Source organism: Littorina saxatilis, linkage group LG6 (assembly GCF_037325665.1).
Source record: "Littorina saxatilis isolate snail1 linkage group LG6, US_GU_Lsax_2.0, whole genome shotgun sequence".
In the NCBI taxonomy this organism is placed as follows: Eukaryota; Metazoa; Mollusca; class Gastropoda; order Littorinimorpha; family Littorinidae; genus Littorina; species Littorina saxatilis.
Window position 1 is genome coordinate 12,733,474 of NC_090250.1, and position 16,110 is coordinate 12,749,583.

A 16,110-nucleotide genomic window follows, 5' to 3' on the forward strand; every position below is an offset into this window, starting at 1 on the left:
ATTTAATTTTGATCATAATTTTTATATTTTTAATTTTCAGAGCTTGTTTTTAATCCAAATAGAACATATTTATAAGTTTTTGGAATCAGAAAATGATGAACAATAAGATGAACGTAAATTTGGATCGTTTTATAATTTTTTATTTTTTTTAACAATTTTCAGATTTTTAATGACCAAAGTCATTAATTAATTTTTAAGCCACCAAGGTGAAATGCAATACCGAAGTCCGGCCTTCGTCGAAGATTGCTTGGCCAAAATTTCAATCAATTTGATTGAAAAATGAGGGTGTGACAGTGCCGCCTCAACTTTTACAAAAGCCGGATATGACTTAATCAAAGGTATTTATTGAAAAAAAGAAAAAAAACCGTCCGGGGATATCATTCCCAGGAACTCTCATGTAAAATTTCATAAAGATCGGTCCAGTAGTTTGGTTTGAATCGCTCTACACACACACACGCACAGACACACAGACACACACACACTCACACCACACACACACACACCACACACACACACACATACACCACGACCCTCGTCTCGATTCCCCCTCTATGTTAAAACATTTAGTCAAAACTTGTCTAAATGTAAAAAGAGAGAGAGAGAGAGAAAAAAAAATAAAAACATCTTCCAATCTGTGTTTACACCGGGGACAATACCAGTGGAGAATTGAAGAAGCCTAAAAATAAAGGGTGAAAAACACCTGCCTCAATCGGGAAGATCTGTCTGCTTGGGCTGACAGCACCACAGTGACATTTATGGGTCCAGCTCTTGTGATTCGTGACATTTATGTCCCAGTTTTTAAGTTGGATTGATGGAGATTTCTCACTGTCTCAGTCGTCACATTTCAGGCATTTCAAAATAAATTGACCGAAAGACGTTTTGTGCCGGGGAACGCCACACGTATTTCACTGAGTCGCCTTGGCGATTTTAAAGAACTGTTTTGACGAACATTATACTTTTGTTACACCAATCTTACTATTGTCTCCAACAGCCTATTGATATTGTGTCGGTCTCTTTCTCTTTAAGTGTGTGTGTGTGTGTGTGTGTGTTTGTTCGTGTGCTTGTGTGTGTGTGTGTGTGTGTGTGTGTCTGTGTGTGTGTGTGTGTGTATGTTTGTTCGTGTGCTTGTGTGTGTGTGTGTGTTTATTTGTTTGTATGTGTGTGTCAGTTTATTTTTGTATGTATGTGTGTGTGTGTGTGTGTGTGTGAGAGAGAGAGAGAGAGAGGGGGGGGGGTGGGGAGAGAGAGAGAGAGGGGGTGGGGGAGATGGGGGGGGGGGGGAGTGCTTTCAAAAAGTTCACTGCTCAGATTCTCCTCTGTGTGTGTGTGTGTGTGTGTGTGTGTGTGTGTGAGTGAGGGGGTGGGGGAGATAGGGGAGGGTGCTTTTAAAAAGTTCACTACTCAGATTCTCCTGTGTGTGTGTGTGTGTGTGTGTGTGTGTGTGTGTGTGTGTGTGTGTGTGTGCACAGATGTGTGTGCTCGTGTATGTGCGTGCTTGCTTGTTTGCTTTGAAAGCTTCACTATGCCTTCTTCGTCAAAGAGTACGAATGGTCGGAATGCCTACCCGTAGCCTATCTGGTTGCCCGCGAGGTCGTAAGCTGTTGGCCCGAGCCTCACAAATCAAGATCAGGCAACAGAACACTGTCTGATGTGAAGCCCCTGAACCCCTTCAAACGACAACCTGTGTAATTCACACACAAACTGCGAAACGAGATCGTCACATAAACCACACAAAGCTTTCCCACAATGGGAGAGCTTGCTCAATTACCTTGTGGATCTATCATTGCAACGGGCTTTCAGCGCTGATACGACCGTCAGTGTCATTGAAATTAACTCTCTTATTTACGACATGTTAAAAATCATGTTCTGAACAGAAACAACATACGCACGCACACGCACACGCACACACACACACGCACGTAGAGACTGACACTGACACAGACACACACAGACACACACAGACAGACACACAGACAGACAGACACACCAGACCTGTTTACCCTTACCATTTTGGCGTAATTTATTACGATTTTCTGCAAAAAATACGCCATTCCGCTATCCATGTCAAGACTACGATTTTCATAAATAAAATAAAAAATGTAAACAAAATTTCTTTTTAAATTTTTTTTTTAATCAATTCACATGTTTGGCATTGTTTTTTTCAATGGCAAAATGGGGTGAAAAAGCACAGGACTGACCAGAGATCATGTCTGTCTGATAAGACGCTGGAGAGCCTTATTCTAGTGGTGAAGTCTCGCCCTCACTCATTCGGCAAGCGCAAGTACAGTAGAGAAGCGCTTGACACACTGAAAAAAAGCCTACTACGAGCAAAAGAAAAAGAAATCAGTGATGCATGTGCTTTTGATGTGATCTTCGTTGAAATTATGATGACTACAAAAACTGACTGATGTGTTTTGTTTGTGAATGATGGATATATGTGCATGATTGCGTTTCGCAGACACAGTTGTCATGTGCGTTGTAATTGGCGACGAATGCTGGATGATTACTATTTTTGTGCCAGGATTACTATTTTTGGGGCTGAGCATTACTCCAAAACACTTATGGGGGTAAACAGGTCTGACACACACACACACACACACACACACACACACACACACTCCAATTCAAAATATGTAACTGCCGAATGCATCGTAGGCGGTGTGGGAAATAGACACCACCCCCCCACCCACCCACCCTCCCCGAATATTCCCGGCCCCCGTACCCCTCCCTTGTGGTAATTTCCCCCAAAATTCTGAAGTCTTTTAATTGTGTACCATATAGTTCGCACTGGCAGTATGAATGCATTCCTTTGATGTGTTTGTGTATCCCTGTAGGCCATGATAATCCTGGCACACTTTCTACCTGTGTTGCACTATACGAGTATATCAGAATGTACCTGACCTATTTTCCTTAATTCACATCTCACTTAATATTGGTTTTGTGGAGGAGAATTACACGGGGAGGTTACGATCCGAATAAGTTGTTTGATCCGCTAAAACATCCCCCGCTTTTGGCTGGTCAGAACAAGGCGGGTTGTGGTTCAGGTCGGTTAAACACACACTGAGATTGACATTTAGACCTTTCTGGCAGCCACAGTATGTACAGAATCACAATGTGAGCTATATCTATGACCATAATCACGTAGAGTTTGCCGAGTGGTGTGAAATGTGTTGATTTTAGCTCAGTCTGTACAATCGCTTCGATCGCAATAACATGATGTTGAGAGCTCGCTGTTTGAGTAAGAATTTAATTAAGAGAGGTCATGCTTTCAATTCAAAATACCGAGACATGGAGATAGATTTTAGAGATACAATACACGTAATACAGATTCTAAAGATACAGTAAACATAATACACATAAAAAGTTTACCCTCACCACAACATAGCCTACAAAGATGGTCACAATTCGTCCCAGTAAAGAAGGCCGGATTATCGATATAGGGTGATTGAGCTCGGGGAACAAGCAATCATTTTTAGAATTTGTTTAGTTCTAAGAAAAATAAACGTTGCAGAGAAAATGAGTTCATGTATAAAATTTCATGAGATCGACATTTTCTGGCGAGAAAAACGCGACACGGAGCAAGAAAGAGGCCAAACGCATGCCATGGGAAACAGCCTGAAACTGAGTGAGACATGTACCAAATACAGTAGGTTCGAACAGGAATACATTATTAAGGTTGGAGTCTACTCCCTGTTACAGTGACCAGATTTTTTTAACGTGTTATTATTTGTAATTTCATGGAGTGCTACGGTCGGAAATAAAGACAAATAGGGTTTGATTTGCTCTGGTTTCAATCAATTCTTTATAAATGCAGTTTATATTTTTTCTTTGGGGCACGTCAGTTGGGCGTGAAGCTACTGTTCTCATAGAAGACTATGCAGCCTTCAGTTATTATATTTTCATCGTAAACAATCGTCAATATTGAAGAAAATAACAAGCTTACGGTGTATGAGAGGGTGTTTGCAGAACGGGTGTGCTCTCTTTTGAAATACGTTATTGGTAGAACATAATTAGTCCAGTCAAAACATAATTGCGTCGAAATTCAACAGACGTGGTGAAAGTGACTTCGCGTTGAGTAGCGGGGCCAGCGTCTTGTATTGACTGAGGGAATGTGTCGTGTGCCTGCTAATGGTTCTCACCCTTCTGTCGTTTAGTCGCCCGCTACACTGCTCTCCCCGTCCGTCGAACAGACAGGGCTTGTTGAAGGGACGGCTGGATTCGGGTTGAGAGAAAGCCCAAGTTTTGTCCAATGGACTGAATCAGATTATAAACAAGCTTGTCCTCACGTGAAGGCCTTGGTCAGATACGATATCCGACCCCCCCCCCCCCCCCCCTTCACACACACATGTGCTGATTGTTGTATGGTTGACAAGTCAACCCATTCTCATAGGCTCTGTTGTGTTGTGTGATTCAGTCTTCAGTACTATAACGTCTCTATGTCGAAGAATGCATAAATAGTACTCCCCTACCTCCACCACACCACACACCCTTCCTCCACACATTGTGTGAATCTGTTAAAAATATTGTTCGACACACACACACACACACACACACACACACACACACACACACACACACACACACACACAATGGTTTGGTTGAAATCATAATTCGCACTCAAAGCAACCTCGCCAATCAATCAATCAATCAATCAATCAATGACGCTTATATCGCGCATATTCCGTGGGTACAGTTCTAGGCGCTCTGCAGTGATGCCGTGTGAGATGAAATTTTATACGGCCAGTAATTGCAGCCATTTCGGCGCATATTTACCTTTCACGGCCTATTATTCCAAGTCACACGGGTATAGGTAGACAATTATTAACTGTGCCTAAGCAATTTTGCCAGGAAAGACCCTTTTGTCAATCGTGGGATCTTTAACGTGCACACCCAATGTAGTGTACACGGGGGGGAGTTCGGACACCGAAGAGAGTCTGCACACAAAGTTGACTCTGAAATAAATTTCCGCCGAACCTGGGATCGAACTCACGCTGACAGCGGCCAACTGAATACAAATCCAGCGCGCTACCGACTGAGCTATATCCCCGCCACTGTGACTCATAAACGTCAAATAAGCTAACGTGTTCATTTGCAAGTATTTTCTGCACATTCATTCGCCGTAAAATTAAGCCTCTTCACAATAAATATGAGACCGCCAAAAATTAAAGCTGGCTTCATTTAACTCTTTCAATAAGAAAAAGGCAATAGAACGAACAGAGCATTCCCCCGCAACCTTCGATTCCAATCCAGCGAGAAGATATCGAAATGATTTAGCGAGGTGTATCAAAGTGAGTGCGTACAAGCGGAAAGTTATTCCAAAGATCCATGCCCAACTGTCAAAAGTGTGAAACTATAAATGTCACATTACAATAGCCTGGCATTTTGTCACTCTTTTTTCACACTTCATTGCAGAAGTGAGATGATCATTTGCAAAAGGCATAACCTTGACTGCGGAAACCAGTGTTGTACGTATGTGTGTCTCTGGGTTAGGAAACCAGGAAGACGCCCGCAAGATTCGGAATTACAACGTTAAAAGGGTTGAGAGAGAGAGAGAGAGAGAGAGAGAGAGAGAGAGAGAGAGAGAGAGAGAGAGAGAGAGAGAGAGAGAGAGAGAGAAAGAGAGAGAAAGAGAGAGAGAGAGGTGATGCTGCTGAGTGCCTGGGTGGCTAGGAAACGAATTTAATTCCAAAGCTGCCGGCGCTTAATGTCAAGTTTTCGTGTGAAAATTCGCGGTTTTCAGCAAGATATTGCAGTAAAATAAGCTAGTATAACCCTGGGTTGAACATTAAGTATGAAACGAACCTCAGACTCAGTCAATGTTCTCGGTTCTGCGGACAAAATAAAACTTAACCTCGTCGCCTTTCTCATGACAGTGTGTTCAAGTTGTGAAACCAACCTTTTTGCCTTTATCAAGTTTGAACAAAAGCCTCGATTTGAAGTCGGTTTGGTGGTTTTCCAACTGACTTGCCACAAGAAGGCCTATTGCCCCCTTTCACTGAAATTGACGACAATCGTAAATGACAAGCTTTTACAAGTTGTCGCGTTATTCATGCTTCACTTGCTCTGCAAGAATGAGACGAACGGACGGCATTTTTGGTCGTTTTTCAACTTGTCTAAAACAGTTGTGACTCGAAAGACTGGTAATGCGATTATCAGATGGCGCGTTTAATGGGCCACCAAGACCCTGGATATAATTGTCCACCGCTGCGTCAATATTGGTTGAGAGTTGTGCATTGCTGCTTTCATTGGCTCAAAGATACGCTAGTTCACTTCCGCCTGAGCTGTCAGCACCGCATACAACTTTGGCACCGGAACCGTCGTTTGGGTCTCTCGATCGCATTCCGTATGATATCGCCTGCTCCTTGGCGTCTTAACTGTCGAAATATTTTCTTCCTTGCTAGGAAATACTCGTCCGAAGTTGACATTCTGTCGTTAGGTCTTGGGTGGCGGCCCCCTTCAGGGGAACTTCGCGTGGGGGGCTTTCGTTGGTTCAAGTTACTGACGTCACTCGCTTTTACTGACCGTGTTTGGACTTTAGTAGACTAATCGACATTTGAGAGACACTGAAATGTGAATCAGCTAGAGCGTTAAAAAAGCTTCGCTACTGCGAACAGAATCAATAAGATTTTAAAGAAGCCATGTATGCTTTTTAAGCCGCCATTATATGGGGCTTACTGGATTCACTCTGTCTGTTTGTTTGTTTGTTTGTTTGAGTAGGGCGGGCGGATGGACGATGTCTTACAAACTAGTCGGGTAAGACTTGTATCTCTGGGTCAATTAAGCTCAAATTTCGTGAAATTGTAAGGAATAGGGTTACACGGATGTATACACAAAATTACATTCCTAACGAAAGTCAAACGGAAGATATTAGCTAAAACGCTTTTGCAAACCGAACCAAGGGACGAAACCCCGGTGTCCGACATAAGCTCGAACGACAAAAGCTCGAACGACAAAATCTCGAACGACAAATGCTCGAATGGACAAATGCTCGACGCGACAAAAGCTCGACGCGACATATGCTCGAACGACAAATGCTCGAATGGACAAATGCTCGACGCGACAAAAGCTCGACGCGACATATGCTCGAACGACAGATGCTCGAATGGACAAATGCTCGACGCGACAAAAGCTCGACGCGACATATGCTCGAACGACAAATGCTCGAATGGACAAATGCTCGACGCGACAAAAGCTCGACGCGACATATGCCCGAACGACAAATGCTCGAATGGACAAATGCTCGACGCGACAAAAGCTCGACGCGATAAAAGCTCGAATGTCGTGCTGGTCGAATGGTGTTATTTTGCCTGTCTGTGTTATTTTAAAATCTGTCTGCAAAAGAGAGAGAGAGAGAGAGAGAGAGAGAGAGAGAGAGAGAGAGAGAGAGAGAGAGAGAGAGAGAGAGAGAGAGAGAGAGAGAGAGAGAGAGAGAGAGAGAGAGAGAGAGAGAGAGAGAGAGAGAGAGAGAGAGAGAGAGAGAGAGAGAGAGAGAGAGAGAGAGAGAGAGAGAAAAGAAGGGGGAAGATCGTGTCGGGGTTTAGATTTGTCAATGTTATTATTTTGATTTGGCCCGGGATTGACTGTTTATCAGGAAAGATTCAGGTAAGCGGCACTTCGCCTCGTTTGGAGAAACCCTGTGTTCAACCCAGCCATGTGGTGCGTTCATGAAAGGACGATTGAACATGAACCAAGAACCACAAATGCACTAGAAGGCTAGCATCGCCTAGTCCAGTCTATCATTGGCAAAGACCATCCCAATCTCTGGGACTTTCTCAAATTCCTGAAAGGAGAACAAGCGCACACAGACATTCCTGAAAGGAGAACAAGCGCACACAGACATGGCAATTCACGCAGCCCGCTGTGGAGAGCAACGCAAGAAGCGCCGGAAGAAAAACGAGCGACAAGAGCATCGCATTCTACGGCTGGTCAGCCAGTACGCGGAGCGCACCACAGAGCGTCTGTTCATGGAGTTCCTTTTCGGAATGGCCAACAACATTTCCTACTACTCATGATCCGGTCCTTGACGACTCTGTGTGTGTGTGTGTGTGTGTGTGTGTGTGTGTGTGTGTGTGTGTGTGTGTGTAAAAATGACACCAACAGGGACCGAGTCTGTATTGATGGCTACTTTTTTAGTTTAACCAGTCTTACCTTTGCATTTTACCCCTTATAATTTTTACTAGAAATCGCATTTGAAAAATCGTATAAGATGCATAAGATGCATTAGCATTTTACCCAGTATATATTATGAAATGAAGTTATTGATGAATATTTTTGTTGTAATGGTGTGTGTGTGTGTGTGTGTGTGTGTGTGTGTGTGTGTGTGTGTGTGTGTGTGTGTGTGTGTGTGGAATCCAGCAGCGTGCTAACAACAACAACCACAACAACCACAACCACAACCACAACCACGTGATATCAAACAAATTTAGTTAATTTGTCGCTCGAAACTAGAACAACATCACCGTGACAGTTTCAGCTATGACGTTATCAGAGTAGTTTTGACAGCATCATTCTACAGTCCGGTCGAGCTTCTGTCGTTCGAGCATATGTCGCGTCGAGCTTTTGTCGCGTCGAGCATTTGTCCATTCGAGCATCTGTCGTTCGAGCATATGTCGCGTCGAGCTTTTGTCGCGTCGAGCATTTGTCCATTCGAGCATTTGTCGTTCGAGCATATGTCGCGTCGAGCTTTTGTCGCGTCGAGCATTTGTCCATTCGAGCATTTGTCGTTCGAGCATATGTCGCGTCGAGCTTTTGTCGCGTCGAGCATTTGTCCATTCGAGCATTTGTCGTTCGAGATTTTGTCGTTCGAGCTTTTGTCTTTCGAGCTTATGTCATGTACCCACGAAACCCGCTGGCAGAAGCATAGGTTATGCGGGAATTCCCGCACGTTTACTCCCCTTAGAATGTGTGTCGTTGGTTTTGTTCAATTTCATTTTACGTGCTCCGATATTTAAATGCTTAGTTGGGCCAGAGACTGTAGAGTATACTCTATAGTCTCTGGTTGGGCGGTAAGAGTGGAGTTTGTTTTATTGGTGTGTGTGGTTCCGTGGTGTGACGATTTTTACCAATTGGACTAGGGTATAAACGTTTGGTTGAGATACACACAATCTCTTTCTGCGCTGACACTGTACTCTCTTACCCAAAGAATACACAACAGCGTTAATTTAGTTTGAACAATTTCGTTTATAAGTGGCTAACCATATATTGTTCAAAATTCACAACATCCTCTATTTATCAAAGGTTAATTAATAAATAGATGCCCACAATGGGAGAACACAAGTCATTCTTCTTCAAAAGTTTCTGGTGAAAAACACAGTATTTAGAACATATGATGACGATGAGTTATAGTGTTAGACGCTTATAGCTTGAGGTCGAAGAAATAATGAAGACAGGATGACGAACAGCAAATGTTGGGACGACGACGATCCAGTGACGAACAGGTCGACGTAGACAACAGGTACAGCAGGTTACACCGAGTGGTTATTCTTCATCGACGAACAGGTTAGCGAATTCAGTGTAGATATAGGTATACAAATAAAACAGCTGATCCAATCCTTGTTGAAGAGAATTCAGTGTCTGCACACAAAGTGTAGCATACCGTTAACAAATCGTTCATCTAGTAACATGTAAAATGAAACAGAACATGTTTCAGCATCTTGAGAAATGGAACACAAATTACCTATTCGTGTCATCTAATTTCTCCAAACGAACAAACAAATGATTACATGAACACACACTAGGATTGGCTTCATCCGAAAGTTACTGATTATGAATCATTTACTAACCTTCGGGTCTTGATGAACAGACAGGAACTGATCGTTGGTTTTACGTTACGACGATTGTTGTCTGTCGCCAAGCAATACCTAGGTTACAATGCTCTCGAATGAACGAGAATGTTAGTAATCATGAAGCAATTCTAAACATTGACATCGCTTCATGCCACTATCGCTGGTCTTAGCAATAATATTATGTTTATGAGAAATACTTTCCAAACCTTCGTGTTTCCTAGACAAGAGACAGGGTTACGAAAATTACGTCATCGACATTTACAGTGTGACGTCACTATGACGAATACAGTCTCGGCTTACTATCTAAAGAATCTTTGGAGATTCACTGTCTCGATTAGCTTATGCTGACTGCTGCACAAAGTAAATCCAAACACTTACATAGTTTCTTTGGTAAATCTCACACGTGGTACGGACTCGTTTGCCAAATAATGTTTTGGTCTTATGTTATTTAAGCCGCCATTTATATATAAATGGGGCTTACTGGATTCACTCTGTCTGTTTGTTTGTTTGTTTGTTTGTTTGTTTGAGTAGGTCGGTCGATGTCTTACAAACAAGTCGGGTAAGACTTGTATCTCTGGGTCAATCTCTCTCTCTCTCTCTCTCTCTCTCTCTCTCTCTCTCTCTCTCTCTCTCTCTCTCTCTCTCTCTCTCTCTCTCTCTCTCTCTCTCACCTTCTCTCTCTCTTTCTCTCTCTCTTTCTCTCTCTCTCTCACTCTCTCTCTCCCTCTCTCTCTCTTTCTCTCGCTCTCTCTCAGTATTCCCTCTCTCTTTCTCTCGCTCTCTCTCAGTATATGGTTTGAAACTGTTAAGCGTGACTTAAGGTCGCGGATTAGGTCACAGGTCAACTGTTTGTGCAGAGACGGTATCCATGTCCTACCCCCGTGTCACCACGGGCGGCTTTTTGCCCGTTACGGTCAATGCTTGTTCTATCCTTTTTCTTCTGTGAAAAGTACCGCTGGCGGCACGGTTGATTTACTAGCTGTCCTTCTAATGTAGGCCTACTTTAGCGGCGTTTAAAAAACAAACAAACAAACAAAACTGTACGTCAAACCATTTCAACTTTTTCTTTGAGTTTTTACTTTAAACATTTTCGAAGACCCCGCTTTGTCACGGGACTCATCACGTGAAAGTGCTTTGCACTCAGTCACTAGGACATAAAGACTCAAATAAAGTGATTTTCGTACGAACTGATTTGTCACGGGTTCATGGCTTCTTTTTTACGCAGATGTGTTACCACAAAGGGGCGTCGAGTTGATTTGAGGGTTTTGCGAATTCAAGTCGGTGCTCCCTAATCATATCAACGTGTAAGCTTTCGAGGAATCAGTCTATCGGTGTATCGAGGTCTTTCAAGTTTAATGTCTTTTACCACGGCACTCAATCTTTTATGGCTTACGTGAAACACGCTCAGATCCCACTAAATATAATTGCACAACAATTGGAGACATTTACGGGCTAAAAAGTTTACACTCCTGTTAAAACTAACGTGTTCTCTTTACCTTACGTTTTTGCTAAAGTGAAATTATCACAGAAACCAAAATGTCGCGTTTTCTTTACCAATATTTTGTCAGTATGCACGCACACGCGCGCACACGATGCACGCACGCACTCACTGGTTCTGGTAGCGACACGCAGGCCAATTGTGGGAGTCTGTTTGCAACAGGACTCGGATGAGGGGATATATATTATAATCGATCACATCATGTAATTACTTTGGTGATAGACTTGTGTCGGAACTGAATTTCTTTGGTGATGGTCATGATTTGGTTTTGGAAATAATCGCAAAATCCAAGAATGAGCAAAAAAACTTCTGAATCTAAAGTAAACAAAAAAACTTCGAAAAACAAAATAACGTATTACAAAATCAAAATAAAATAAAATAAAATAGAATTAGGAAATGAAAACAAATCTTTACAGCAACTATCAAGACTGAATTCTGAAATTCGCCTGTGTGAGTTCAGTGTTTGTTGAGAAAGCTTTACTGATATTTGGACTGATATTGATCTTCTTCTTGGCGTTCGCTGGCGCTACACACTCAGTCAGGAGATGAAGGTGGACTGATATTGATGCTCTTTCATCTATTTCATCTGTAAGATCTGTAACATCTATTTCATCTGTAACATCTGTAACACTTTCTGACTGATCTCAAAACTGCCGTGCCGTTCTGAAGGTCCGTAGACTGACCTGGGCTCAAAATCGGTAGTCGGTAGTCAGCGGCTGGCCACGGTATTGCCATTGTTTGTGTACCGGCTCTCACTCAAGCACAGCTGAGTCTGAGTGGTTCTGTCTAGAGGATGAAAGTCGCTTGTTCATTTCAATGCTTGTTATTCTCTCAGGTGCCAGGAGAAAGGTTCCGTACAACTCTCGCTTACTCCATTACACATGTCGTATGCATGTGCAGTGCAGTCGGACCATGCCCACATACATAGGGGAAGGGCTCCTAATATGGACCGGCTCCTAATATGGACCACCTCCGGTCCTGTTCTGACAAACTAACGGCGCTAGAGCGCTAAAAACAATTTCATTCGCTGTATTCACGCTCTCCAGAGACATAGATAGAATATGTCTCTGCCCTCTCTGAATAACTTGGACATGTCAAAACAGTTGCAGAAACACAAACCTCAAAACCGTTAGGCTTTTTCTCTTTTTATATTTAGTCAAGTTTTGACTAAATGTTTTAACAAAGAGGGGGAATCGAAACGAGGGTCGTGGTGTATGTGCGTGTGTGTGTCTGTGTGTGTGTGTCACTGTGTGTGTGTGTGTGTGTGTGTAGAGCGATTCAGAGTAAACTACTGGACCGATCTTTATGACATTTTTCATGAGAGTTCCTAGGTATGATATCCCCAGACTTTTTTTTCATTTTTTCGATAAATGTCTTTGATGACGTCATATCTGGCATTTTGTAAAAGTTGAGGCGGCACTGTCAAACCCTCATTTTTCAATCAAATTGATTTAAATTTTGGCCAAGCAATCTTCGACGAAGGCCGGACGGTGGTATTGCATTTCAGCTTGGAGGTTTAAAATTTGGACTTTGGTCATTAAAAATCTGATCTGAAAATTGTAATTAATATTTTTTTTAATAAAACGATCCAAAATTACATTTATCGTATTTTTCATCGTTTTCTGATTCCAAAAACATATAAATATGTTATATTCGGGTTAAAAACATGCTCTGAAAATTAAAAATATAAAAATTATGATTAAAATTAAATTTCCGAAATCGTTTTAAAAACAATTTCATCTTATTCCTTGTCCGTTCCTGATTCCAAAAACATATAGATATGATATGTTTGGATTAAAAACACGTTCAGAGAGTTAAAAAGAATAGAGATATAGAAAAGCGTGCTATCCTCCTCAGCGCAACCGCTACCGCGCTTTTCTGGATTGTTAATTTCACTGCCTTTGCCACGAGCGGTGGACAGACGATGCTACGAGTGTACGGTCTTGCGGAAAAAATGCAATGCGTTCAGTTTCATTCTGTGAGTTCGACTGAGCTTGACTAAATGTTGTATTTTCGCCTTACGCGACTTGTTTTCACTTTTGGCAGCGTTCACTCTAAATTTGACGCCTAAAACGAACTCGTTTCTGTCCACAGCCAAAGGTTTTATCACACAAAAATTGCTATATATGACAGCTAACATCGTATTTGTTACATGTTAGCAGTTTTGACCCCGAGTTTCTACTGCCGCAAACAAAAAATAATAGCGACATCTCAAAGTATGTGTGTGTCCCCTAATATGGACCACTTCAACAAATCGAAGAAAATAAAAGCTAAAGGCTATTTTCATTAATTAATTAAGAAGCTTGCTGAAAATAACCTATAACTAACCCTCGAGATTTCAACAAAATATATCAAATAGTCTTCTTTTTGTGGCAGTTGATAATTTCACTAATTTTCACTCTGTTTTTGATAAGCTTCTTTAGTTTCCTAGTATGCTTCAAATAATGTTCTCATAAACCCGAAACAGATAAAAAAAAAACGCTCGCGCTGGACCCGAGTACTCTTCAGACTGGCTCGCTCCCCCAGTATGAAAGTTTTTTTCTTGTGCACGTTTAAGACCAAGTGATTGCTCTGTGTGAATTACAGGCATTCCCTTTGCTATATAACTACATTGCATGCGAGCCGAGGATGTGCGTGGTGACTGGCCTTTCTCTTTTATTTGATCACAGTGAAAAATATACTGCCGACCCTCTTCATAACTGGTGAACTGGTGGCCCACGAAGTTCTTTTACTGTCCTGGCTCGCGGATTCTTGCATTTATCACGCCCCAGGTAGTTTTACCAAATTCTTTAATGTAAAGCCGAAGGTAAAAGACTGAAACATATGTAAACAAAGGAAACCATAAGAAAAAATACAAATTAATATGAAAAGAATCAAAACACAAAATCGCGACCTCTAAACCACCGCAGTCGCGACCGAGCAACCAACGCTTGGTAGAAAATGGGGTACACAAAAAATCAAATTATTCAAACACACAACGCGCAAAGCCTGGCAAATCGTCTCGCATGCGATACGCATGCTTTTTACGACGCTATATTTCTCGTCACTGTGTGTGACGCGTTCGGCTGTTTTATCAGCTCAATGGCTGGCTGTTGCTCCGTCTGAATTTGTCCCACCGCCAAGTCGTTTTTGTGGTTTATTTCGCATTTAGGTCCCAGGTAACATTATGAAGTTTTAATACGATCAATCGGACCTATTATCAAGTTAGTGTATCAACTTTTGAACGAACTGCGCCCAGTAGTTTCCCAGCAATAAGCTGTTAAGTCGAGACAGACACAGACACAGACACAGACACACACACACACGATTAAAGTCTGTTGAGCCCAAGTAGGGGAAGGGCTCCTAATATGGACCGGCTCCTAATATGGACCACCTTCTAAAACTAACGGCGCTAGAGCGCTCAAACAAGTTTTATTCGCTGTATTCACCCTCTCTAGATAACTTGCACATGTCAAAACAGTTGCAGAAACAGAAATCTCAAAACCGTCAGGTTTTTTCTCTTTTATTCCCTTTTGGCAGCGTTCACTCTAAATTTGACGCCTAAAACGGACTCGTTTCTGTCCACAGCCAAAGCATTTATCACACAAAAATTGTTATATATGACAGCTAAAACAGTATTTGTTACATTTTGGCAGTGTTGACCCCGAGTTTGTACTGCAAACAAAAAATAATAGCAAAATCTCAAAGTATGTGCGAGTCCCCTAATATGGACCACCTTCAACAAATCGAAGAAAATAAAAGCTAAAGGCTATTTTCATTCATTCATTAAGAAGCTTAATGGAAATAACCTGTAACTAGCCCTCGAGATTTAAAAAAAATGCGTCTTCTTTTCGTGGAAGTTGATAATTTCACTTATTTTCACTCTGTTTTTGATAAGCTTCTTTAGTTTCCTGGTGTGCTTCAAATAATGCTCTCATCAACCCGAAACAGATAAATCTAGAGCATATTTTAATTAGGCTGACTTGTACACTAAGTTGTATCATGTTATTTTAAAAGGGGGCTTTTTACAGTGATTTGTGAAGGCCGCTTCACTGGTCCATATTAGGTGCCCAGGCTCCTAATATGGACCCTTTGTGATTTTTTCTGTATTCAATTTTTGCTGAATGTCTATCAAAGCTATTTCACTCTAATTAGGCCTAACGGTTAACCTAAGAGAGAAGGACTACCAAACACAAAATGAAACTTCTTCGCAAGAAAACAAGCTAGTTATCAGCATGAAACAAAAAGTGGTCCATATTAGGAGCCCTTCCCCTACTAGCGTACTCGGGGATAAATCTAAAGCATATTCTAACTTAGTCTGACTTGCACACTAAGTTGTATCATGTTATTTTGAAGTATAGGGTGCTTCGGTGATTCGTGAAGGCCTCTTCACTGGTCCATATTAGGAGCCTGGGCACCTAATATGGACCATTTGTGATTTTTTCCTTATTCAGTTTTTGCCGAATGTCTATCAAAGCTATTTTACTCTAATTAGGCCTAACGGTTAACCTAAGAGAGAAGGACTACCAAACACAAAATGAAACTTCTTCGCAAGAAAACAAGCTAGTTATTAGCATGAAACAAAAAGTGGTCCATATTAGGAGCCCTTCCCCTACGCGCGCACACGGCGAGAGAGAGAGAGAGAGAGAGAGAGAGGGAGGGAGGGGCGGCAGAGAGAAAGTGTACTTTTCAAGTGCCTGTACTGTGTGTCCGCAGCCATGTCATCCGAACTTATGACACGCTACGGTCACTGTCAACGCAGCTCGAAGAAAAAGAGATAAACATCATCCACAAACCCTGTCTCACCGAGCTGAAACGTTTGGCGACCGTAAACCACAATCAGATTCA

General features: G+C 42.0%; 1 protein-coding gene across 1 annotated transcript in view; it reads left to right on the plus strand.

Annotated features, from left to right (window-relative positions):
• LOC138969678 (protein inturned-like) overlaps nucleotides 1-16,110 on the plus strand; it is a 43,662-nt gene that overhangs the window by 8,239 nt on the left and 19,313 nt on the right. The window lies entirely within an intron of this gene.